Below are 15,720 nucleotides of genomic sequence, written 5' to 3'. Positions count from 1 at the left end.
ATATTAGATAAACTGTAGCACTTCTACTCATTTGGTTGCACTTTGAGGTAGGCATGGGGAACGATTTCAGTAAAAGCATCCATGCTGGTTTATTAAAACGTCATAAACCGCTCAGGTTGAGCACCCAAAAACAGCCTTTTTAGTCACAAAGTTAAAACACAAAGTAAATAGTGAATACAGGGTTGAGGGTTTGACCGCTTCGGTTAGTGTCACTGAATGAAACAACTGGTCTCATTTCTATCTGGTGCACCACACTCTGGGGTGGGGATATGCAAATAGCCAGTCCCATCCACCTCTTTGACTGCTTGTAAACCTGTCCCTGGACACGCCATCATAACTCACTCAGCATTATACATGCTTGAGCCTTCATTTCTGGGCTTGCATAACTGAGGCTACCTGCCTTGATGATACATATTCCCACTGAGGTCCTCTCCGGCAGCCATCTTACAGGTGCTTGGCACCTTTTGCCATCAAACAATGGACACTCCCAGAGTGTAAGCATTGCCAGGCAGTTTCCCTGGCCTATGCGCTGCATGGAAGTGCAGCGCCCCAGAGTCCTGGTCGTTGCAGTAATGTCGCTCTGCCACTAGGGGAGTGATGTTACGTCTGATTGCACTAAAGGAGTTTCTCTGACCAGGTAACACTCACACTACACTTCACACTCCGGCCACCAGGGGGGGTGGTTCTATCTAGTAGGCCACTCCTCACACTCTGGTAAAACTGGGGGTTGGACAGGAAGAGGGAGAGAGAAGTTACTGGGAAGAGCTTGTGAGAGGACCTGTCAGGGATGGGATCCTGGCAGACTCCTAAGAGCAGAACTAACCAGTGAACAACGGGAATACAGTAAAGAGGAATTAGGACCAGAAGGAGTCGTGCTGTTAGACCGAGGCAACATCCTTCTGAGGCGCAAACAGTCGGTGGCCGGAACGCCGAGCAAGTAAGAGACTCTAAGTACTACTGCAAACCACGGCCGGACAGCCAATTATAGGTTGGCTGTCTCACACAAATCACCTAAGCAGACAACGGAGGCAGCTGTGGGAGAGGGGCGACTCTAGGGTCCCGGAAGAACTCCAGGCCTACCCCGTCATACGGGTGCGTCCTACCATATCACCTGGGGGACGGAGAGAACGAACATCAGAGACAGACAGAATCAGTTGTGAGGACTATCCCGGGAGCTCAGCAGGGAAGGACTACAACACACAGCGCTAGAAGGTAGACACTGATTCCCACCTGTAAAGAGAACTCCTGATGAGCCTTTGGACCGGCCGGTCTCTGACAGCCCTGTTGACAGCGCTCTGGACTGAGGATTCTAAAACCTTCAGTAAAGAGGTAAAGAGACTGCAACCTGGTGTCCTCGTTATTTATTACGACCTACACTGCACCGCAATATCACCACCATTTACCACCACCTTTCACTGGACGCCCCTCAGCAGGGTCACGGACCGGGTCTAGCCACCGTGACAACCCCAGAACAGAGACTCAGAGGCCCGATACCGTGTACCCCTCGGTCCTGCGGCAGTGGGGGCGCTCCATTTTGGCGTCACGAACAGGATTTACTTAAGCCTGAAGAATCAGGTCATGTGTGCCTTGGAACTGTGATTTATTGTGCTTGGACTGTAACTTATTGCAAAGACTGTGCACTGACAATTGCCGCCAGGAGTTCCCGCCACGATTCGCCATCGCAGTGTGTGGAGGGAGGAGCCTCAGCTTTGTGGGCGGGACGGGCCAAAAAGAAGCGCGGAACGAGAAAGCGCGGTAACGTGCCGATCCCGGAAGAGGAACTCCGATCTCCAGCAGGTTAGTGGAGGAAGGGCCAGCCATGTCCGAGTCGGGAGGAGCGGAGGAAGAGGCCGCAGCCGGGGACGCAGGGGCACCTCCGGGCCCCGCAGCGGGCGAAGCCGCGGCCCTAATACAACCACCGGTTGCCGCAGAACCCGCTGTTCCCCTCAGCCAGTCGGACGCTGCCGCTAACACAAAAGCCATAATGCCCTTCTCTATGCCGTACCTGCCCGGAGCGGCCTGGCTCCCACGATATTCCGGGGAGTCGCATACATTCACTGACTTTAAGGAAGGGCTCTGCAGCCTGCTCGAGTTCTATCCCCTGACAGAGCCTCAGAAGGTTCATATGATAACCGGCCAACTCTTTGGGGCGGCTCTGAGAGAATTGAAGTCCTGGCCCGCCGAGGATAAGGGAACTGCACAGCAGATTTTTGCAAAGCTTAAAGCCACCTTCGATACTCGCACTGCTACAGAAATTAAACTGACTTTCTATGGATGCAAACAGAGACCGCAGGATAGCTTACGGGACTATGCCCTTAACCTCCAGGAGGCGATGCGGGCCATTAAGCAGAGTGACCCCGGCAGCATGCAGGATGAGGATAAACTCCTGAAGGAGCGGTTCATTGAGGGGCTCCTGTGCAGTCACCAGCGGGGCCAATTACACTTCCTGGCCATGCAGAATCCAGACTTGACTTTTGCGCAATTCAAAGATAAAGCTATCCAGGCATTGCAGGAGCGACAGCCCAGCCGCGCAATACCACCCAGGCGCCCCGCTCTCACATACCACCAGGAGGTAGCATCGGATACCCCAGTTGCCGCGGAGGCCGACGCCCAGAGCTTCGAGGACGACTCCCCTGCAGGACTCCGTCTTCAGATGCAGGAGCTGACCAAGAGCGTTGCTGCCCTAGCCCGGACGGTGCAGTCCCTACAGGAGGCCCCAAAGGAAAAGATCCAGCTAGCCTCCAGACCAGAAGATGTCCCCTGGACGCGACAGAAGAGGACCCCACCGACCAGAGGCCGGGACAGCGATCGCTTCCATCAGGATGGACGACCCATCTGCCGCCGCTGTCACCAGGCGGGCCACCTTGCAAGGTACTGTCCTTTAAACGAGCAACCCCTGGGGCAAAGGGCCAACCCCCAGGAGTAGGACGGTCAGGCCCGCAGCATTGGAGAACCAAGTATATTGGAGGACGACCAGTTCTCCCTGTAGTGGTTGATGGAATCCCCTTGAATGCTTTGCTGGACACCGGTTCTCAGGTGACGACTATACCTTACGTGCTTTATAAACGGTATTGGGAGGACACTGATATTACTCGTGGCCCTGACGATGATTTCAACATAATAGCCAGTAATGGTCAGCCGTTGCCACAAGTGGGGTATAAGGAGGTCACCATCAAGGTGGGGCTGGTGGAATTGAAAGCCCAAGGGATTGTGATTGTTGATATTGATCGTCGAGAATGTAATCCCATGATGACTCTTGGTACTAATGTTATAGAAAATTGTCTTGCAGAAGTTATTGTTTTGTTGCAACAGGTGGCAGAAACCGCTGGCCACAGTGAGCAACGTGCCCTGCAGAAGGAAATCAGAGCTCTGATGCAGAGACAGCAGGTAGAGCTGACTGGTGGTGAGATTGGTCGTGTCACTGTGCGTGATTCAAACCCCATCGTGATACCCCCCAGGAGTGAAATGTTAATATGGTGTCGGGCAGCCATAGGCCTCAGGGGAAAGGACTACCAGGCCTTGGTAGAACCCGTATATTCAGACAGTAGGCCTACTATTCTGACAGCCCGGGGGGTGGTCGACGTTCGCCAGGGGAGAGTGCCCGTACGTGTCCTCAATTGTGGGGAGGAAGAGGTTCACCTCACCAAGTATGCCACGCTCGCCAAATTGTTCACTGTTAATAATAGTGTGATACAGACACCTGAACCCTTGGTCCCGTCAAACGTGGCGGAGGACAACGGTTCTGCAGAGCACTCGAAAGACTGGTGTCGGGAATTGCATGTGGGCACTGACTCTACCCCATCCCATCAAAAACAGGGGGCCTACAGGGTGGTACACGAGTACGAGCAGGTATTCAGCCAACACCCCTTAGATTTTGGGCAGGTGAAAGGGATCCAACATCATATCCCCACGGGAGATCACCGACCCATAAAAGAGAGATATCGCCCTGTACCCCCAGCTCATTACCAGTGTGCCAAGGACATGTTGCGGGAAATGAAGGAGGCTGGTGTGGTGAGAGACAGCTGTAGCCCCTGGGCAGCTCCGTTAGTCCTTGTTAAAAAGAAAGATGGTACAATGAGGATGTGTGTTTATTACAGGCAGTTGAATCGCATTACACATAAGGACGCATAACCACTGCCCAGGATAGAGGAGTCTCTGGCTGCCTTAAAATCTGCTAACTACTTCTCTACCTTAGATCTCACCAGTGGGTACTGGCAGGTTCCTGTAGCGGAGGCGGACAAAGAGAAGACGGCCTTCACGACGCCAATGGGTCTCTGCGAATTCAATTACATGCCCTTCGGATTGTGCAATGCTCCCGGGACGTTCCAGAGGATGATGGAGTGCTGCCTGGGACACATGAACTTCGAAACCGTGCTGCTGTATTTAGATGATGTCATTGTCTTCTCTAAGACCTACGAAGACCATCTGAAGCACCTGGCCGAGGTGTTTGAAGCCCTGTCCAACTTTGGCTTAAAGGTGAAACCGTCCAAGTGTCATCTGCTGAAACCTAAAGTGCAGTACCTGGGCCATGTGGTGAGCGCTGAAGGAGTGGCCCCAGACCCCGACAAGGTCACGGTGATCAAGGACTGGCCAAAGCCCAGTGACCTCCACGAAGTCCGTCAGTTCCTCGGGCTGGTAGGCTATTACCGGAGGTTCATTAAGGACTTCACCAAGAAGGCCGCACCCTTGCAAAACCTGTTGGTAGGTCAACCAAAGAAGACCAAGGGGAAGAACACCCCCTTGGATTGGAACGAGGAGCTGGAGGGATCCTTCACTTGTTTGAAGTCGGCACTGACGGGAGAAGAGGTACTGGCTTACCCCGAATACGACCAACCGTTTGTGCTGTACACAGATGCCAGCAATGTGGGATTAGGAGCCGTGCTGTCCCAGGTCCAGAAAGGCAAAGAAAGGGTGATTGCTTACGCCAGCAGGAAACTCCGTCCCACGGAAAGGAACCCTGACAACTACAGTTCCTTTAAGCTGGAATTCCTTGCCATCGTCTGGGCAGTGACAGAGAGGTTCAAACACTACCTGGCCTCTGCGAAATTCACCGTCTTCACGGATAACAATCCGCTAACGCATCTGGATACTGCCAAACTCGGGGCCTTAGAACAGCGGTGGATGGCCGGGCTGTCCAACTACGATTTCACCATCAAGTACCGGGCAGGACACAAGAATGCCAATGCCGGTGCCTTGTCCCGAATGCCCAATTTGCCAGAAACGGGAGAAGACCCGGAGGCACTTGAAGAGGTGGAGCTGCCTGCGTTCCATCGCCCCAAAGCCACTCAGAACTCTCATCATGTGAAGAACAGGCACAGGAACCAACCGGATACCACGCTGAATCCCCTGCCCCATCACGGGTGGGCGGAGACCCAGGATGGTGACCCCGCGGTCCGTCGGGTGAAAGAGCTCCTGACACAGGCAGGGTTGCATCCCGGCCCAGATGATCCACAGGAAACCCAACAGCTGTGGAAGGGGAGAAGCAAACTGTTTATCCATGATGGCAAGCTGTGCAGGAGGAGCATCGACCCACGTACTCATGAATTGGTGTGGCAGATAGTGGTGCCAAGGCGAGATGCGCCCATGGTTCTGGGAGCCTACCACGATGGAGCCGGACACTTCGGATGGAGGAAGCTAGAGAGGCTACTCCGAGGGAGGTTCTATTGGATTGGCATGAAGAGAGCCATTGAGAAGTGGTGTCGGGAGTGCGGTCCATGCAGCCTACACAGGAAGGACCGTGGCAGCCAACGGGCTCCCCTGCAGCCTATCATCACCAAACGGACGCTCGAACTGGTCGCGCTGGATCATGTGAAGTTGACACCTAGCCGGTCAGGCTATATCTACGCTCTTACCATCGTAGATCACTACTCCAGATTTTTGTTGGTTGTACCTGTCAAGGATCTAACGGCCAGGACTGACGCCAAGGCCTTCCAGCAGTACTTTTGTAGGCCCCATGGCTACCCGGAGAAGGTACTGACCGATCAGGGACCAGCATTCGAAGCAGAAGTGTTCCAAGAGTTCTGCCAACTGTACGGGTGTAAGAAGATCCGAACCACGCCATACCATCCTCAAACCAATGGGATGTGCGAAAAGATGAACCAGGTGGTGATCGACTTATTGAAGACCTTGCCCGTAGAGGAACGGAACCTGTGGCCGACGAAGTTGCCTGATTTGGTGGATATCTACAATCACATCCCAGTAAATTCCACCAACTGTACTCCAGCGTACCTAATGAGGGGAAGGCCTAGCCAGTTACCCGTTGATCTGGATATGGGGGTCCTAGTCCCCGAAGATACCTCACCGGATGCAGATTGGGATGCAGAAAGGCAGCGAAGGTACCGCAAAGTACAGGAGTGCGTGGAAAGAAGTCTCGCCCAGGCTAGGCAAAAATAAAGAAAGGGACTACAACCAGCACGCTCCTGCGATTCCCCTGTCACCTGGTGAGCAAGTACTTAAACGAAAGAGGAGACTACACAAGCTCGATGACCAATGGGAAGCGGAACCGTATACCATCCTGCCATCCGATTTCGACAACACGAAGGTCTGTCTCATCAGCAAGGACAGAGGTATCCAGGGATCACCTTAAGGTCTGCCCCGATAAGTTGAGAGAGAGGGACACGGCCCCAGGAATCTCCCCGCCGGTGGAAAAGGAGAAGATGATCCATACCGTCCTTGGTGACTTTCCCCAGTCCTGGACTCAGATAAATCAGGCCATCGTGGTACCTGTTCTAATGTTTCAACAGCCGGACCCACCAGAAACAATGGTGGTACCAGACAATCCGGCCCCGCAACCTCAACAAGCCTTACCTGAAGATGCCACACCAATCGTTGAACCGGCAAATCCTCCCTCTGCTGGCGGTGAATCTGCTGTACCCACTGTTGATAGCAGCAGCTCTGAGAACTCCAGCCTGCCAGTGCTACCCAGACTCACTAGAAGTGTAGCTAGAAGACAGTGCACTACACCAGCGGTAGCAAGCATAGTGGGCCCTGTTAGGCCAATAGCAACCCCTGCGCTGCGAAGGTCCACACGCAGCACTCAAAATCAAACTCCCCTCCGCTACAAAACTTGGAGGTATTAATAAGGGCTGCTATCTAGTTGAAAATGTTTGTGTGCATATCTTTTGTTACAGGTTTTAAAATGGACAATAGAGTAATGGACGGTGAATTGCTCAAAAACTTTCAAAAGGGGGACCCCTTTGTTTACCCGGGGCCCCCGCTGTTTCAACCACTGAACTGAGAGTCATAAACTGTGCATGACCTAACTTTCGCAATGTTCAAGAGTCCTCACCTCCCATAAAGGGAAGCACTGTTATGTTTAATTGTTTATGCTATTTCAAAATTTTGTGTGTTTTCTGTTAACATGTATTGTTGTTCTTGTTTTCCCAGTCCGGGAGTACTGGATTTAACCGGGGGGGAGTGCAGCGCCCCAGAGTCCTGGTCATTGCAGTAATGTCGCTCTGCCACTAGGGGAGTGATGTTACGTCTGATTGCACTAAAGGAGTTTCTCTGACCAGGTAACACTCACACTACACTTCACACTCCGGCCACCAGGGGGGGGTGGTTCTATCTAGTAGGCCACTCCTCACACTCTGGTAAAACTGGGGGTTGGACAGGAAGAGGGAGAGAGAAGTTACTGGGAAGAGCTTGTGAGAGGACCTGTCAGGGATGGGATCCTGGCAGACTCCTAAGAGCAGAACTAACCAGTGAACAACGGGCATACAGTAAAGAGGAATTAGGACCAGAAGGAGTCGTGCTGTTAGACCGAGGCAACATCCTTCTGAGGCGCAAACAGTCGGTGGCCGGAACGCCGAGCAAGTAAGAGACTCTAAGTACTACTGCAAACCACGGCCGGACAGCCAATTATAGGTTGGCTGTCTCACACAAATCACCTAAGCAGACAACGGAGGCAGCTGTGGGAGAGGGGCGACTCTAGGGTCCCGGAAGAACTCCAGGCCTACCCCGTCATACGGGTGCGTCCTACCATATCACCTGGGGGACGGAGAGAACGAACATCAGAGACAGACAGAATCAGTTGTGAGGACTATCCCGGGAGCTCAGCAGGGAAGGACTACAACACACAGCGCTAGAAGGTAGACACTGATTCTCACCTGTAAAGAGAACTCCTGATGTGCCTTTGGACCGGCCGGTCTCTGACAGCCCTGTTGACAGCGCTCTGGACTGAGGATTCTAAAACCTTCAGTAAAGAGGTAAAGAGACTGCAACCTGGTGTCCTCGTTATTTATTACGACCTACACTGCACCGCAATATCACCACCATTTACCACCACCTTTCACTGGACGCCCCTCAGCAGGGTCACGGACCGGGTCTAGCCACCGTGCCACCCCCAGAACAGAGACTCAGAGGCCCGGTACCAGGTACCCCTCGGCCCTGCGGCAGTGGGGGCGCTCCAGAAGCTAAAATCCTCAAGTGCCAGGAACCATCTGGTCACTAGGGCATTGTTCCCCTTCTTCTCCCGCATAAACCTCTGTGGGGCATGGTCTGATACTAGCCTGAATTTTCTGCCTAAGAGATAGTACCTTACAGTGTCCAACGCCCACTTTATGGCCAAACACTTCTCCACTATGGAGTAATTCTTCTCGCAGGATGACAACTCCCGACTTAGATATATTATGGGGTGCTCTTCCCCGTTTACCGCTTGTGGCAAGACAGTTCCCAGGCGGACATCTGAGCATCCTTCTGGACCACAAGATCAATGAAGAAATCCGGTGCCACCAACACTGGCTGTTTACACAGGGCTAGTTTCAGTTAATGAAAAGCCATTTGAGCTTCTGTCTGGAGACCACTTAGCCATAGCTGACTTCGTTCTTTTAAGAAGGTCTGTCTGTCACGTTATGACTGTATAGTTGTAAGGACTGTGGACTCTAGTTTTGTCCCTCAAGCTAAAGGGACCCTAGGCTATCCCTGTCTCCAAGATTACCTCTGATAGTGGTGATGCCTTGGACTCGTACCTCGCTCTTCTCCTGCACTGAACTAATCTGATCCCTTCCCCCACCCAGGAAAAAATGGCAGAAGTGAAAGGGTTAACACAGAAAAGACAGACAGGGAAAAACAGAAGCTCAGACACACAGGACTCACACAGGAATAAACACTAGGGAATAAGAGTAAGAAACCAATGAGACAAGGAAACTGCTTGAAACACCAAAGGAGAAGGAAAAGATTTTCACCAAAAACATACATACCATAACTATCACAGAGCAACCACCAGAAATGCCTGGATATCTCCACCTCTCCAGACAAGGTGTAGACAAGTTATTGCTGGAACTACCTGAATACAGTAGACCAGCACACATAATTAGGGGGGAGAAGATATGACTAGTTCTCCTACAACATGTGAGCAAGGAGTATTAGCAACCTAACCCAACAGAAATTTAACTCTTGGTAACCTGTCTAGGAGCTACAAGTTGCGTTGATGCCCGAGTTTTCCTCCGCTAACTACAGCCATTAATGTAATTACAAGGAAGAGTGCCAGAACCTAGATATTCCACAGATTCTGATGCTGTCAGGAAAGTCGTCGATGTTTGCAAAAACCTCCTGGTGACACTGTCATGGCGAAGTTAGGGGTAAGCTGGCAGTATTAGCCCACAATGTCCAGGAATGCTCTAAACTGCTTCATTGAGAAAGGTTGTGGCCAACTTTGGATCACGTCAACTTTATTTATTTGGGGCTTGATTTTGCCCCTTCCTAAGACATAGCCCAAGTATTTGGCTTCCTATATTCCCAAGGCACATTTCTTCGGGTTTACAGAAAACCCCACCTAACTTAGAGCATCAAGTATCACCTGGACTTTGCCCAGATGGCTTCCCCGATCCTGGCTGAAGATCACAATGTCATCTAGGTGGGCCGCTGCACACTTCTTGTGGCGAGCTAGGATCAAGTCCATGGCTCAATTATAGGGTGGCTGGAGCTCCTTGCAAACCAAACGGGATCCTTGTGTTCTGGAAACATCCATCTGGCATTGAAAAAGTTGTCTTCTCCTTGGTGTCTTGACATATGAGAATTTACCAATACCCTTTTGTGAGGTCAAGGGTGGGAAAGTACCAGGCCAGCCCTAGCTTTTTAATCAGTTCATTGACATGAGGCATTGAATATGTACCGACCTCATTCAGCTTCCTATAGACACTGAAAAACCGCCATTGTCCATCGGGTTTTGGTACTAAGACTTCAGGCCTGGATCAGCCACGCTTGGACTCTTTAATGACTCCCAGGCTCAGCATCAGCTTTACCTATTTTGAGATCATCTCTCAGCGGGCTTCAAGAATCCGATACGGCTTCAAATTCACCTGAGCATGAGGCTCCATGAGAACCTCATGCTCTAAGACCTGAGAACAACCCAGCAATTATAACAACAGGTCTCTGTTCCATTGTAGCCACTATCAGCTTGACCTCATTCATGTTTGCTTCACAATTAGCCACCAAACATGAAGCATCCTACCTCACCATGGCTTAATCAGGTTGATGTGGTACACCTGGTAGGGCTTCCTTCTCCCTGGTTGGTGGACTTTACAGATGACATCACCAACCTTTTTGACCATTTCATAGGGGATCTGCCACTTGGCCAGAAATTTTCTCTCCACCGTAGGTACTAGTCCAGTTGAAGTGTCCAGCATAGTCCCACCCGCCCTATTATAACAAGGACTAATATGTCCTTGACTATGCCAACTTCATGGAACTCTGTGCCACAGTTTGTATCCATGACCACTTGGGCCACAGGGTAGTCTTTAGGGTTCCCATGGATACAGCAGATGCCCACCATCTTCCCAGGAATCAGCCGATGAAGATTTGTGGCCCCCACTAGGGTTACCAGACTTCCTGAGTCCAACAGACCAGTCATTTACACTCTGTCACTGATACGGGACATACCTGTGGCCCCTCACCTGGTTGAGGGACAGCACTGCAGGCAGGATATGCAAAATATGGGCAGCACCGTCCTATGCTGCAGTCCAATTGCTCAAACATCATAGGGAAAAGGGTGGATATGTAGCCTGAGGTGTGACACCTCAAAGAAATCACGTTAGTAGATGTGGCCTTCAGCAACAAATCAGACGCTTCCTAGGACCTTGGACACCCGCCTGATGTTGCTCTAGTCCTCTTCTTTTGTGTGTCAGCCCGATTTTGGGAATCTCAGTATGGCGATGTTAAAACCTTTTGCCTCTTCAAGGAACTCTCAACTGCCTGGTATTTTTCCACCAGGTCCACCAGTTCATTGGCATTCTGGGGATCTCTTTGGACAACCTAGGTCTGCCTCGAAAGGAAGTGTATGAACCTGTCCATGATGAACAGCTCCACCATCTGAGCTGGGGAGCAGCATTCTAGTTGCAACCACTTTTGAATCAGATGTAATAAGTCAAACATTTGGGACTGGGGAGGTTTGTCACCGTGATAGGCCCAGTGGTGCATCCTTTGCGCCCTGACAGTCAGAGTCATTCCTAAGCGCCAAGATCTCTGTTTTCAACTTGGTGCACTTTTTTATGTCCTGCAAGGCCTGGTCATAATAGGCCTTCTGCAGTTCCCCCATAAGATATGGAGCCACAACCTCAACCCACTGCTCTGAAGGTAATTTCTCCTGTTCCGCCACCCTTTTAAAAACCACCAGGAACGCCTCAACGCCATCACCCTGGGTCATCATTTGCAAGGCTCTTCTTAACGGGTACTTGTCATTTCTGTTAAGCCATGTTTCACTAAACCCAATATTTATATTCTTTGTAAGTCCAAGGCTCTTCTTACCATCTTCTTCATGTGCAAATCTTCACCTTGACTTGGGTGTGGGGTGGTTGCCATGCCATGCACCACCCTGGCTAGAAGTTCCATCTGCTGCCTGTGCTGCTGCTGTTGCACCTGCTGTCCTTCTGAGTTTTTCTGCCCGCATTCAAAGCATTAATTGTGGTGTTTCTACTCACTTGGTTGCGTTTTGAGGTAGGCACATAGAGGGTTTCAGTAAAAGCGTCCAGGTTGGTTTATGAAAACTTCATAAACTGCTCAGGGTAAGCAACCCAAAATAGCCTTTTCTGACACAAAGTGAAAACATAAAGTAAATCATCCATACAGGGATCCGGGTTCACCCACTTGGGTTAGTATGCAGCTCTTTAGTCCTTAGCAAACACGAACAACACTGGAGGACTGAACACCTCCACACACAGACATTGAATGAGACAACTTGTCTCCTTTTTATCTGCTGTACTACACCTCAGGGCGGGGATATATGAGCACACCCTATTAACTCACTTAGCACTTTACGTGCTGGAGGATGCTTTTCTGGGCTTACATTACTGAGGCTCCAATATCTTCCCTCGAGGACCTATCCGGCCATCTTACGTTTGTGTTTGATCGCTTATACTGTATACTGCAATATCAAATAATGTAGCATATAGGGAAAATGCTATTCTTCTATAAAGCTCAGCCTTTAGCTCAGCTACAAGGAAGAACAAAGATGGTAGTTATTGGGGCCCTCAGTTACTGGGTCCAATGTCATTATTTAAATTATGCTGAGTGATTGACAGCAGTATTTAGATGATTAAACTGAAACAACTGGCGCTAGCTATGGTAGATGTATAAAGCAGGGTCAGCCACTGAGCCAGGATCACACAATCCTTAGTGACCTATGCTGAAAATAGAGATCATTGGTCGTCGTTAGTTAAAGGGTTTTTCTAGAATTTAAATGTATCTTCTATCCATTGGAAAGGGGGAAAAACACATACTTGACCCCCATTGAAATAGCCGTGTTCCAGTGCTCCAACAGACAATCAATAATGTGGAGGTCAAGCACAGCCATGTTATTGTGATCCAGAGCCCCATTTTTTATATGGATAGGGGACAACTATCAATATTATTAATACTGCTTTAAAAATTGTCAAGATACAGTTAGGTCCATATATATTTGGACAGAGACAACATTTTTCTTATTTTGGTTATAGACATTACCACAATGAATTTTAAACAAAACAATTCAGATGCAGTTGAAGTTCAGACTTTCAGCTTTCATTTGAGGGTATCCACATTAAAATTGGATGAAGGGTTTAGAAGTTTCAGCTTCTTAACATGTGCCACCCTGTTTTTAAAGGGACCAAAAGTAATTGTACAGATTCAATACTTTTAAATAAAATGTTTATTTTTAGTGCTTGGTTGAAAACCCTTTGTTGGCAATGACTGCCTGAAGTCTTGAACTCATGGACATCACCAGACTCTGTGTTTCCTCCTTTTTGATGCTCTGCCAGGCCTTCACTGCAGTGGTTTTCAGTTGCTGTTTGTTTGTGGGCCTTTCTGTCTGAAGTTTAGTCTTTAACAAGTGAAATGCATGCTCAATTGGGTTGAGATCAGGTGACTGACTTGGCCATTCAGGAATATTCCACTTCTTTGCTTTAATAAACTCCATCTGCGCACGCGCGGAATCCCGCGGCCATTTTCCTGAAGCCGCGGCCAGCAGAGCGCCGCTTCTGCGCACGCGCGGCCAAAGCAAGATGGCCGCGCCCACCGATCACCAATGGAATAACGGACATCGCTGCTATTTTTACACCCCTGTGCAGGATTCGGGACCTTGGACATGCGCACACCACTACGCCACCAACGGAAAACTACGCAATATCTGGGGGAAGAAACCACGCCCATCCGACCTGACCAGCCTGATTGACAGGCGAAAACGACTACTTTGGTAACGTATTTCGGCAGCATAGGTGGGGAATCGGGGTCCACAAACTACACTATTGTAATGCACAGCTCAGGCCCTATTTAACAGTATTTTTATCTCATACCGAAAAAAACGGGGTGATAGGTTCCCTTTAATACCTAAGAAGACACAGTGGCAACTTGTGGGGGTCGGGGCATCTCTAGGGTCCCTATAAACAAGCCTCAGGCCATCAGTCATACGGGTTTGTCCTATCCACACCATCTGGGGGACAGAGAGGAAGAAATAACATCTAGAACACCTACAAGAGTTGTGAGGACCTTACCGGGAAGCTCAGCAGGGAGGTACTACAACACACAGGCGCTAGTAGGAAGGCTACTGATTTCCACCTGGATAAGGGGACTCTGGATTTGCCTTCGGACCGGCCGGACTCTGCCTACTCTGTGGTCTGTACCCTGGACTGTGAATGCTGAAGCCTCCAGTAAAACGTAAAGAGACTGCAACCTTGTGTCTTCGTTATTCTCTGCGCCTTACATCATCCACCATCACCATCTACTCTTCTGGGAAGCCCTGGGGATACACTTCACCTGTGGGAAGTTATACCATCTAGCTGCCATCACATCACTCCAGCGGACCCCTAAGCAGCATCGGTCACCCTGACCGAATACCACAGGTGGCGTCACGAACTATCCTTTTAAAGACCTTTCCCAAAATCATAAAAACTACTTCCATTATTGGACACCCCTCAAAGGGCCACGGACCGGGTCGGGCCACCGTGACATCCCTGCAGAGCACTGAAGGACCCGGTGCCGTGGGCATTAAAGTCCTCTTTTTTACATCTTGTGCTGTTTCCCTTTTTGTTCACTGTTTGAAAGGCCATTAGAATGCTGGTCAGGGAAGCGTGCACGCTTTAAGGTATTTTTTCTGGTGCTGTTCCTCGTTTTCTATCTATCTATCTATCTATCTATCTATCTATCTATCTATCTATCTATCTAGTCGGACTAGCCCACCGGGATACCGGTGAAATGCTCGGTGGGCCCCAGAGAGGAGGAGAGAGAAAAAAAATTAGGGACGCGGGCCCTTTAAATCTGGAGGTGGACCCAGGTAAGCACTGGGGGCCCTGGACGAACAGGGGGTGGGACATGGAGTATGGGGTCCATGACTCGGGGCCCCCCGGCGCCAGCGCCAGCATCAAGCCCCCCTTCTAATATTCAAGTCTCCTAATTCCGGCAGTTGCAGTGTCTTCAGCGCTATCTGACTCTGCGATGTCTCAGGGCAGAGGGTGTGATTACATCATCACTGCATGCTCAGACTCTCTGTCCTGAGCATTGCAGAGCCGGATAGACGCTGAGTGTACCGGACCTGCGGTGGAACGGGAGAGGTGAGGATTTGACTTTGTTTTTCTTTATGTAAGCAGCACTACATGGGGCCCATGATTTGCTGTATGGAGGAGCAGGGGGCCAACAATAATGTATGGAGGAGCGGGGGGGCATAATACTGTGTGGGGAAGTGGGCTCCCATAATACTGTATGGAGGAGCGGGGGGACATAATACTGTGGAGGAGCCGGGACCCATAATGCTGCATGGAGGAGCTGGGGGGCATAAAACTGTGTGGAGGAGTGGGGTCCAATGATACTGTGTGGAGGAGTGGGGTCCCATGATACTGTATGGAGGAGAGGGGAGGCATAAAACTGTGTGGAGGTGTGTGGTCCAATGATACTGTGTGGAGGAGTGGGGTCCCATGATACTGTGTGGAGGCGCGGGGGGCCCATAACATTGTATGGAGTATGGAGGAGTAGGGGGCTCATAAGACTGTATGGAGGAACAGGGGGCCCACAATACTGTATTAAGGAACAGGGGGCCCACAATACTGTATGGAGGAGCAGGGGGCCCACAATACTGTATGGAGGAGCAGGGAGCCCACAACACTGTATGGAGGTGCGGTGGGCCCGTGATGTGCTGTATGGCGGAGCAGGGGACCTGTGATGTGCTGTATGGAGGAGCAGGGGCCATGAAGTGCTGTAAGAGGAGCATTGCATGGGGCCCATGATGTGCTGTATGGAGGAGCATTCTATGGGGCC

The sequence above is a fragment of the Ranitomeya variabilis genome, chromosome 2 (assembly GCF_051348905.1).
Source record: "Ranitomeya variabilis isolate aRanVar5 chromosome 2, aRanVar5.hap1, whole genome shotgun sequence".
NCBI lineage: Eukaryota > Metazoa > Chordata > Amphibia > Anura > Dendrobatidae > Ranitomeya > Ranitomeya variabilis.
Note: the sequence above shows the minus strand (reverse complement) of the source record.